Genomic DNA, 12181 nt, shown 5'->3' on the forward strand with positions numbered 1-12181 from the left:
TGACATGGCCCAGCTAGAAGTACACATAATTCTCTCTCAATTTAAGTTGTAATTGAAGTATCAAGTATGTTTTGATTGATTGACTCCCTAAATATTTTAAACATATTTTAGTTATTTTAAATATGATTTACTTTCTATTATTGCCTCTTTGATTTTGTTGTCTTACAGATTTATCACTGATTTTTATAGTGAATTTATTTTGTAGTCTACAACTTTGCTGATGGTAGATTCTATCAATTTGATTGCTGATTCCTTAGAATTTTTCCATCACAAGTGGAAATCTTCAACATAAAGAGGATCCAACTCACTTCCAGTTGATCAATGATGGACAGAAACAACTACACCCAGAGAAGGAACACTGGGAAGCGAATGTAAATTGTTAGCACTACTGTCTATCTACCCAGGTTACTTATACCTTCCGAAGCTAATAATTAATGTGCAACAAGAAAATGGTATTTACATACATATATTGTATCTAGGTTATATTGTAACACATGTAAAATGTATGGGATTACCTGCCATCGGGGGGAAGGAGTGGAGGGAGGGAGGGGATAATTTGGAAAAATGAATAAAATAAAAAAATTTAAAAAAAAGAATTTTTCCATCACGTCATCAATAAATATGAATTTCTTTTATTTTCCTTTCTGTATGTCTTATATTTCTTTGTTTTATTTCAATATAATTGCTAGAATTTCTAGAACTCTATCAAATAATAGCAGGAAGAAGAAGTTTTCCTTAATTTACTCTTGTTTTTAATGGGAAAAGTTTCCAGGGCAATCTAATTGCACATGATGCTTACTTTTGGTTTTATATAGATGTTTTTGTTGTATTAAGAAAAAGATCATGATGAATTATTTCAAAGACATACCAGTGTAACACAGTAGGAATAACACTGGAATGAGAGTCTAGACCCTCCCGGCAATGTTCTGTATAGTCCTGGGCAGGCATTTTCACTTCTGTAATCTAAATGTTTATTGAATTGAATTGAATTGAAATTCAAGTTTCCTCTTCTATAACATGAGAACTGGCATTCATTTTGCTACCTATTTGCTCTGTGACCTTAATAAAATCACCTTACATGATGATAAATACATTCATCAATTCTTCAAGATCTCTTGTTATGAGCAAGGAATTAAAATATGCAAAACTCTTTCAGCTGTATTACATTTTTATATACTCTTAAACTTTGTAGTTATTAATTCAAGTTAAATAACATTTAATGAGCACTTAATATATACAAGGCACTATGGTAGGTATTATTGTTATTCAGCCATTTTTTCAGTTGCCTTTGACTCTTTGTGTCCTCATTTGGGATTTTTGTTGGCAAAGATATGGGAGTGGTTTTCCTTTTTCTTTTTCAGCTCATTTTACAAGTGAGGAAACTGAGGCACACAGAGACAAGTGACTTGCCCAGGGTTATACAGCTACTAAATGTCTGAGGCCAGTTTTGAACTCAGAGAGTTAAAAATAGAATTTTCCCAACTCCAGACCCAGCATTTTATCCACTGCGTCACCATGGTAGATACTAAGGGAAATAAAAAGATGAACAAGACACAAAATTTGCCTCTAAAGAGCTCACAATATAGTAATAGAGAGCAGAGAGTCAAGCATCAGATAGTCACCAATTTAAACTTTTACTGGCTGTTTCATGGTAACTCCAAACCTAACCTGACAGTTACATTGCTGGTATGAGGAAAAGGAAAACTGATTCAAACTCTGCCTTGGCCACCAACCAACCACAGCTCCTTGATGGAATGCTGGAGGAAATTTAAAATTTGGGAGTTTTTCATCCTTTGTAATTTTAGCCAGTGCTAGTCATATAAAGGATATCAAAGTGCCATTGCAATATTAGCAGCCATGGTGAGGGACTTTATTAAATCTGCTCTCAGATTGATAGATCCTAAGATATTTTTCAGATAAGTAGGAATATCATCGTACCTGCTTCCTGCCCCCCACAGCCAATCCAGCTGCTCTTCTAGTTTTTAAAAGTTGTTCATAAACATTGGGCTTATAAAGTGTTACTTAATTTATTAATTTACTAACACAGCGCCAGAAATAATGAATCTTATTATCTACTAGGTACTAGGATTTGCAAACACATTAATGAAATCATCCCTGCCCTCAAAAGTAATATTGTCTTAGAAGGATATATAGTATGAATACCTATAAGGAAATTTGAGGTGGTGGTGCTATTGACTGGAGGTATCAGAGGAAGCCTTTTGGAAAATATGTAACTCTTGTTAAAAGTTGGAGGAAGATAAAAAATGAAAAGGGAGTTTGAGCTATTCCTAAAAGAGCACTTTTGTCTAAAGATAGAATAGGGGATGGGCCATGATGGGAAATAATATGAAATAAAGTTGGAAAAGGCAGGTAGGTGGTGCCATAGTGTACAGAGCACTAGGTCTGGAGTAAGAAAGATTCATCCTCTCAGGTTCAAATCTATGTGATCCTGGGCAAGTCACTTAACTCTATTTGCCTTATTTTGTTCATTTGTAAAATGAGCTGAAGAAGGAAATGGGAAACTATTTCAATATTTTTGCCAAGAAAATCCAAAATGGGGTCATGAAGGGTCAGACATGACTGAAAATAATTATACCACAAAAAGCTGGAAAGAAAACTTGCATCTATATTATGAAGGGTTTTAAGTTCCAAATTAAGTATTTCAATCTAGTTTAAGAATCTGATTTTTTTAATAACTATAATTCAGTTTTCTTTGTAATCCTGTATATTTTATTTTATGAATTTAAGAACACAGTTCTTCCCCAAATTGCCAAAGGGGATCATGACATGAGAAAGGTTATAAATCCCTGTTCTTGAAGTAAGAGGGAGTCAGTGAATGGTTTTGAGCAGGAGAGTGATGATAAAAAAAATTTCCTTGTGGAAATTATTTTGGCAGTGTTTGGAGGCTAGCAGGGAGATCAATTGATTTAATTAGGTGGTTATTGTGAAAGAAGGCACCCACAATGATTTGTTTAAATACCAATATTTGACATTCATTACTTTACACTGTACATATTATCTTGTCTGAAACTTTCACATCTTCTCCACATTAATTCTTGTTTAAAACGATCATCTTAATTTCATTAGGTATCATTAGTCTGTAATTAAAGAACAGTTTAATTTTCATCAGTCCAGAATTTTATGGGCAGAGTTCTAGGGTTACCAAGGAGAATTCTGAAGTAGACTCTGCCCCTGAATCTCCCTTTTCCACATCAGTGAACAGTCATGTTTGTCTGTTATCAATGCCCATGAGCACTCTCAAAGTTCTCCAGGCACAGAGAAATAGGACTCAATGTATATGTTGGTTCCGTGGTTGAGAAAATTGCTCACAGTAATACATAATGTAAAGGAATCTCAGTATCATGGAGTCATAATGCCCTCTGGGGGTCTCTGTCACGCTTGTCAATTCCCTATGACAAGTACCATTTAAGTTTGGAGATGTATCAATGACCTTGAAGTCCTAGCTCAGTTTGGTTGGCACAAAAGGGTCCACAAAGTATTCATTTGGGAGATCAACTGCCTCTATTGAACCATAAACTAAAGATCTTAAAATATCCTTATATAAGCTTTCATTTTCAAAAGGGAGGGGAATTGAAGAGCAGGAAAGGAAAATGACAATTCAGGGGACCATATTTAGTCTGTGATTAAGCTTAGACTAGAACTCAGGAATCAATGCTACTATACTATGTTGTCAATGTGGATAACTTTCCAATTGGGAGTTTAACACATCCTTTGGAGAAAACCTTAAAGTCATCTAGCTGAGGAAACTAAGGCATGAACTTTTAGGGAGTGAGTGGAAGCTATGTCTTTATTCCTAGGAGAGTAAGCACTGTAGCTTAAAGGAGACCAAAAGCTTCCTGTTCATTTCTTTTTATTCCCCATACTACTTGCCTGTGTCTGATGGCAAGTGAGCAATAAAGAACAGTGACATAGTCCTTATGACCATCTTTGAAAGGCAATTCCTCAAGAATGTAACAATTTATGTTTTATCACATTTCCACATGCAAAATGTGTTTCAGCATTTTTCATTAGATTTTTAAGGCTCAGATTGATGAGGGAAAGTTAAGAGCCAGACACAGAGTATAAGAGACAAAGGTTTAGTAATGAGTTCGAAATTTACAAAACACAGAAGCAAATATGGCTTTAATACATGATGTGACCCTTTATAAGGCTGGAAATTACTCTTCAAAAATCATTCTGGCTTGACTTCAGAGTCGAGTGGATTCTGGGATACCACAGATTGACTTTGAGTAGTGGGTTGGTATTGCAGGAATTTTTTAATTTCCTGTAACTCACAACAATTTTCTTCCAGTTAGACCTTAGAACCAATCCTGCTATGGTATATTCACTGAATGATCCACTGCAAGGCACAAACCAGAGAGAGTAAAAATAAAATAAAATGAAGTGAAAGGACGGAAGGGCATTATTTGAATTCAATATAAAAATGATTAAAAGTTCAGAAAATATTTCTTAGCAAGCTAAGCAACTGCTACTTGAAGCATCTATATTTTAAAAACTGAAATAAAAATGGCCTCGATTACACTTCTGAACTGAAAACTATTTGGAAAAGCAGATGATTATTAATTATTTTTAATAGCTTCTTAATTAGCCCTTCAAACAAGTTTTTTTTCCCCTCTAAATCCCCAAAGGTGTCTAATTTGCATGCCATGTTTTTATTTTTCTATGCATTTCATTAGCAGGACAGCTTTAAAAAGATACCCCACACACTATAATAGCAAGGCACTCCTCCAATGCTTATGTTAGTTGGACTGAAAAAATAAGTCATACCTCTACAAGTCTATATATTTCTTCCATCTCAGCTGTCTCCCAGTATCCCAGGGCACTCATCAGAGCATATTTGTCTTTTAGAAATAACTAAACAAATCTGTTATAATAAAATTCAATATACAGGGGAATTGTGATTGATAACAACCTTTTGGGGTCTCTGAATTTATTAGGCAGATAACCCTTTCTTCTTCCCAACAGCAAATCCATTACAATAATGGGCATTGAATCTATCAGCAGGCAGACAGCGGGTCACAAGGCATTCTGAATGTGTGGACACAGAGCCGTCTTCACACTGGTATCTTTTACAATGTGTGAAGTGGGGCATAAAAGCAGCACATTTGATTTAGAACAGAAGAGAGGGGACGACTCCAACCTTCGCTTTGGGGGAGCTTCCGGAAGAATTCATGAACTGGGAACCAGCGAGGGCACTCTTTAGTCAATGGGATGGGGTAAATGGAGGGAAACAGGAGCTGGAAGGTGAGGAAGGGAAGTTAATTAATCTTAGCCTTGTTTCCATTGTTCCCTCTGCCTGTTGTGCCCTCCCCTTCGATTAAAAATCTTTCTATCCTCCAGAGGCTGAGCTCAAATGCCACCTCCATGAAGCAGTCCCTGATATTCCATTCCTTCCTAGAAACCCTTTATTACTTTGCATAGGAATCTAGATAGCCTAATGCAGAGCAGAAGTTATATGTTGTATGTTTTTTCAATGTTGGCAGTGGAGGTAGGGAGGGAGGAAAGGAGAGAATCTGGAACTCAAAGTTTTAAAAACAAATGTTAAAAATTGTTTTACATAAAATGGGGGAAATAAAATACTAAATAAATAAGAAAGAAAGAAAAAATGATCTGTGTTGGAGTTCTGTTTTGTACTTATATAATTTTCAGCAAATTTCTTGTCCTCTCTGAATGTAAATTTCACATCTGTAAGCTAGAGTGAATGCTATTTATATTACTTGTGTTACTGGGCTGGCATGAGAAAAGTGTTTCCTAAGTTATCAAAAATTAAATACATGGGGGTTATTGCTATTGTTATTTGTTTTCATTTATATAGGAAAGTTTGACAAATATAGATCACAGCATGTATTCTGAAATTTGTGATCTTAGACGTAAGTCTAAGAGAAATGAGAAATTTAATGACTTGACAAAGGACACACTGACATATTTATGTCAGAGACAAGATTTGATTGGACATCCTCCAGACTCCTATACCAGGACTTCTTAAACTTTTTCCACTCATAACCCCCTTTTCCCAGAGAAATTTTTACCTGTATATAGTATATATACTATATAGTATATGCAATTGTATACAAATCAAATGAAACAGAATTTCACGATTCCCCATTCAATTAAGAGACTCCACATGGGGTCATGAACCCCAATTTAAGAATCTAGGTCCTACACTACCCTTCTTCTCTTCTTATGAAACATGTATTGTTATTACCATTTGTAATTATTTGTATGTAGTTTAAAAAAATTCTCCTCCCAAACTGAAATCCTTTTTTGGGGTAAAGACTTAGATCTTACTCCATTTCCATCCTTGCTCCTCTCTCCTTTTGGTACTGAAGAGTGCTAAGCATACCCTTGCTTAAATATTTATTAAATGAATTATATAATCAAATTGGAACTTAAATTTTCACATCCAGTGTTGGGCAGTACTATATGAAGAGACATAGGCCATGGTTAGGAGGAGATATAAAACCAATGTTACTTATTAGATTTCAAGGTGATTTTTTTTCTTACTTACTAATGGAAAATTCTCTTCTGAAGTCACACTCATTAGCACTCAGAGGCTCCAGTGGCAAAATCCTTCCCAAATAGCCCCCGGTAACTTTGTGGAAAGCATTGACACTAAGCCAGTGACAAAAATATTAAGCCTTAACTCCCAGGGAAAGTTTGTACCATGGGGCTAGCAGCTGATGTAGCCCTGTCTTAGGGGAGTGAATGAGAGGTTGATGGATCACCAGTGGGTCTCTGTTGTTGTTTTTTTTAATTGGAGAGCAACAGGCAGTATTGTACAAGAGTGCTGCAAAGCCACAGGAAAATTACATACATGGTGTCAGTTCATCCTTTCCTTGAACTAATCTACAGTAGTAAGAAGCATGTAATTCGCACCTCTTATGATCAGACACATACATCAAAAAGAAAACTCCCCAATGGAGACATGGTTCAGTATGGTTAGAACATCCTAGACACTGCTTTATTTTAGGAAAATGGTTCTGTTTACCTATGATCGTACAGCCACTTCTTTGCTACACACTTCCTTAAATTTGTTTATTTAGTTATTTTTCTAAACTTGATAGACACTAACAAACATTTCCATATACCAAGAAATGAAAATCAACATGCTAGTTCTAAAGCTGTCCTGCTTCTTCATGTTTCCTTCTGCATCTTCTTTTGTTTTCTTCTTTTAAATATTATTTTAGTTTCTTCCCCCCCCTCTGCCTCTTTCCTTTCCTTTCCTTTCCTTCTTCCTTCCTTCCTCCTTCCTTCCTTCCTTCCTTCCTTCCTTCCTTCCTTCCTTCTTCCTTCTTTCCTTCCTTCCTCCCTTCTTTTCCTTTCTTCCTTCCTTCTCTCCTCTTCCTTCCTTCTCTCCCTCTTTCTTTCTTTCTTTCTCTTTCTTTCTTTCTTTCTTCTTCTTTCTTTTCTTTCTTTCTCTTCTTTCTTTCTTTCTTTTTCTTTCTTCTTTCTTTCTTCTTTCTTTCTCTTTCTTTCTTTCTTTCTTTCTTTCTTTCTTTCTTTCTTTCTTCTTCTTTCTTTCTTTCTTTCTTTCTTTCTTTCTTTCTTTCTTTCTTTCTTTCTTTCTTTCTTTCTTTCTCTCTTTCTTTCTCTCTCTCTTTCTTTCTTTCTTTCTTTCTTTCTTTCTTTCTTTCTTTCTTTCTTTCTTTCTTTCTTTCTTTCTCTTACTTTTCTCCTTCCTTTTTGCTTTAACTCTTTCTTTCTGAGACTATTGAAGTATAAAATTCTCTTGTAATAAGTTAATAGAGATAAGTAAAAGAGATTCACATATTAATAATAATAATATATTAAATAGCTAACTTTTATGTTGCATCTGCTCTATGTCAGGTGCTTTACCAATATTATTTCAAAACAACTCTGTGAGATAGTTGCAATTAATATTCCCACTTTAGAGTTGAGGAAACTGAGGCAAACATAGGTTAAGGAATTTACCCAAGGTCACACAACTAATCAATGTCTGAAGCTGGATATGATCTCAGGTTTTCCTGACTCCAGGTCTAGCACGCTATTCATTGAACCACCTAGCTACCATTAACCATTGACAATGATCAAATCCAAAAATATGTCCCATTCCATACCACTAGTGGTTCACCTTTCTGACTAGATGTGAGAAGTATGCTTTATCATCAGAGATCTGGAGTCTTGATTTGTCATTGTATTGCTCAGAATGTTTAAGTTTTTCAAAGTTGCTTTTCTTTATGATGTTATATTGTAGTCCTTGTATAAAATATTTTTATGATTCTGCTCAACTTATTTTTTGTCGGTTTATACAACTCTTCATAAGTTTCTCTAAATCTGTGCATTTTGTCATTTCTTACAGTATTATAATATACATTCATGTACTATAATTTATCCAACCATTCCTCATTTCCAATTCCTTACCACATCACAATATATTTCCATCAGTATTTTTGGACTTATATCTCTGTCTTTCATCTCTTTGAGGTATATGCATAATAGTGATGTCTTTGAGTCAAAAGATATGTATAGTTTAGTGACTTTTTGAGCATAGGTACAAATTATTCTCTAGAATGGCTATATCAGTTCACAACTCCATCAAAAGTATATTAGTATACTTATCCTCCCTCAGCCCTTCCAACAATTTCCATTTTCCCCTATATTGAAGGAGAGAAAGGGTCTTCTTTTGCCACTCTTATTGCTATGAGAAATAACCTGAGCCTATTTCTTTTGTTATTAATTATTTGAAGCATTTCTTTCCAAACAACAAACAGCTGAGTGAATAAATTCATTTATGTAGTATTGTCATAGTAATACTATACTGTTATGACACAACAAGAAGTAGTTAATATCACTAATTTTTAAGGCTCTCTATTTCTGTTGAGTGTTTTTATCTTATATCAATATAATTTCTTTATGTACCTAATTAGGTGGACTACCAAATATTTTATATATTCTATTATTATTTGAGTGTCTTTTTCTATCTGTTTAGGTTTTGTTAGTAAAACACCTAGATAATAATTATTTTTTGTGAGTTTTTTATATGCCATTACTTGGTTATTAATTTTTTCATTTAATTAAAAAAGAATTTTAAAGATTAGATTTCTTTAGACAAAAAATTTTTTTTTAAATCACTACCAAATCTCACAACTCAAGAGAATGGGGATTTTATATCATAAGACATTTCCCAGTAATAGGTTTGCAGTTTATAAATCATTTTAATAGAAGATATCTTTGTACAAATTTTACATGTCTTCAGAGGTTGGTTGCAAATCAGCTCTTATACCTGTTCTAATAGAGGGAGCAGGAAGAGAATTAGAGAAAATAACTTCTTGGATACAACTATTTGCAAGAAGAGTAGAAAAGAAAAGGGTAAATCTTACCTAATCAGCATTATGGCTAATTGGTTGTAACTGCTCAAGTCTGGGTATATTTTCTAAATGTTCACTTCCTAGCTAATAGCTAATCCATGCTCACTACTAATATTTAGTAATTTATTCAATTTGTCTGAAGCTAGATTTTAACTCAGGAAAAGGACTCTTTCTGACTCCAATCCTGGTGTTCAATCTATCGTGCTATCTAGTACAGTTGTAATTCAAAGTTTCTCTTAAAAAACATAAAAATCATTTGTAAAAATATTAATTTCCTATTTGCTTATGACTATTCCTTCAGTTTCCTTTTCTTTTCTTATTGTTATGGCCCATATTTAATAGTATTTTATTTTAACAAATACATGCAAAGATAATTTTCAATATTCACCTTCATAAAACCTTCAGTTCCAAATTTTTCTCCCTCTCCTCCCCTCACCTCCCTCCCCAAGACAGCAAGCAATTCATTATATGTTAAACATGGGCAATTCTTCTAAACATTTCCATATTCATTATAATGTACCAAAAATCAGGTCTAAAGGAAAAAAATATGAGAAAGGTAAACAAACAAACAAAGGTGAAAATCCTATGCTTTAATTCACAATCAGTCTTCATAGTTCTCTCTCTGGATGTGGATGGCACTTTCCATCAAAAGTCTATTGGAGTTGTATGACTAGTATTTTTACAACTACATAAAATAATAATAGTAATGATAGATATTCTTGCTTTATTCTGATATTGGCTGCTAGCTTTTCTCCAGTACAACTAATTATTTGCTGGTCAATGCTATTTATCATATAAACAAAAGATTTATTTATTCCCTTGCTTTTAAATGTTTTTTGACATAAAAAATTTGTATTCATCAAGAGTTTTTTCTTTATTAATAGGTAGTTTTAAATTATATTTGTTATTAATATGTTTTATTAAGTTTATAGTTTTTCCTGACATTTAACCAATCCTGAATTCTTATTGTAAATTCTACCTAGCTGTAATTTATAATAATTTCAATAGGTTACTGTAGCCTCTTTGATAATCTTTTTCAATATTTTTGTGTTGTTTTTCAGTAGACATTTTGGCCTATGATTTTTTTTCTGGCTTTGGGGCATCAAAATCATATTTGTAGAAGAGAAGAAATTTGGTAGGAGTCCATATTTTTCTATTTTCTCAAATGAGTTATGTTAATATTTGAATTAATTGTTAGAGTTTTGTTAGAGTTCATCTGTAAATTCATTTGTTCCTGGCTTCTTTTTTGTTTTTATTTTTGTTCTTTGAGAGTTAAGTTTGTGTCATTTAAATTCTCTATTCCTTGTTCATTAAATCCGGGTGTTTTAAATATTTGTCCATTCTATATAATGTACAAATTTTTCTGACATGTAGCTAGTTTAGGAAAACAAGAATTTACTATTAATTTACTGAAATTGTCTTTTTTCATTTTGATGTTGATAATTTTTTTTATAACATGTCTTATCTTCTTCTCTCTTTTCTTTTTTTTTTTCTCTTGTTCCTCCTCCTACCAGACTCGTGGATGAGGGAGATAGACTTAATTCAGTCCTGTCTCTCTTTCTTGGGCTCTTTCAACTGGCTTCCATCTCCCTTGGTGTGTCTGCACTCAGTGCACTGGCAGATGTTAATATCTCCAATCAGAACTTTAGAGTCAGCTGTCCCTGGTGGGGGAGATGATTATGTCTTCCAGGATCTTGGGGTGTCCTGGGTAAAAATATTCACCATCTGTGAAAAACTGGTGTGGGTGTATTGGAACACAATCTTGGAATCTTACTTTCAGCCAAGTTCTAATAAGGCTGATCTACCTTTGATTGTCAATGATAGTCACTACTTCCTTGGAAGCTGACCATTTGAAAAGACTTGGACTTCTTTCTGCCCCCTGACAGACATATGTAGACTGGTAGGACCCTCATTAATGATTTCCATTCCCACAGACCCATTGGATAATAGATATCTCTTTTGAACTAGTATCTGAAATTCTGACCCAGAGGAAAACACATACATACATACATACATACATACACACACACACACACATACACTCCTATAGAAATTGTTTTGACCATCAAACACTGTTTTATAATAACTACCTAGTATAATAGTGGTTTGGATGACAGAAAACTTCAAGTTCAGTGCTGCAGATATGTCTCAAAATTTGGACTTTGTTTCTCAGAAGATTGATGGCTGGGTAGTAGGGGAGTTTTATTAGAGGGAAGGGGTGGATATTCTGTGGGAGGAAAAAGGAAGAGGAGAATTGAGACACAGAGCTCATTATATTAGAAATGGAAGAACAGATTGACTGGGCATGTTATATATTGACTGAGCTATAGAGACTGCTAAAAGATGCCAATAGTGTGGAAAGAATGTGGAGGCTCCCAATTAAAGATAAAACTACAAAGTTAAGTTCCTATTTCTACTTTCTTTTTTCTTGTCTTTCTGTCTCATCCCTTTCAGAGTCTTAGTGCCTTCATCCATCAAAGTTTATTTTCAGGAAATGTTCTGATACGAGTCTTTTACAACTTAATATTAATACAAATTCTCTACTTTGTGCATTTAACCTTATGTTTCATTATGGAAACAAAAATTTTGATCAATGGTAAAAAAAAATTGCAAGCAACAAGTAAGTGAGATGTTTTATAAGATAGAAAAACCCTTTGAAATATTACCTATCATAGGGGGCATGTAGGTGGCAGCTATGTGGCACAGTGGATAGAGCACCAGCCCTAAAGTCAGGAAAACCTGAGTTCAAATCTGACCTCAGACACTTAACACGTGTTAACTGTGTGACCCTGGGCAAGTCACTTAACCCCAATTGCCTCAGCAAAACAAAC

General features: G+C 34.1%; 1 long non-coding RNA gene across 15 annotated transcripts in view; it reads right to left on the reverse strand.

Annotated features, from left to right (window-relative positions):
- Nucleotides 1-12181, reverse strand: part of LOC141558463 (uncharacterized) — a 234652-nt gene that overhangs the window by 62113 nt on the left and 160358 nt on the right. The window contains exon 5 of one of the 15 annotated variants that reach the window (XR_012487070.1): nt 531-5258. The exons of the other annotated variants lie outside the window; for them this stretch is intronic. This is a non-coding gene — a long non-coding RNA (uncharacterized LOC141558463). Of the gene's footprint in view, nt 1-530; nt 5259-12181 lie in introns of those variants that run through there. 15 annotated transcript variants of the gene reach the window in all.

This window comes from Sminthopsis crassicaudata, chromosome 2 (assembly GCF_048593235.1).
Source record: "Sminthopsis crassicaudata isolate SCR6 chromosome 2, ASM4859323v1, whole genome shotgun sequence".
NCBI classification, from domain to species: Eukaryota; Metazoa; Chordata; class Mammalia; order Dasyuromorphia; family Dasyuridae; genus Sminthopsis; species Sminthopsis crassicaudata.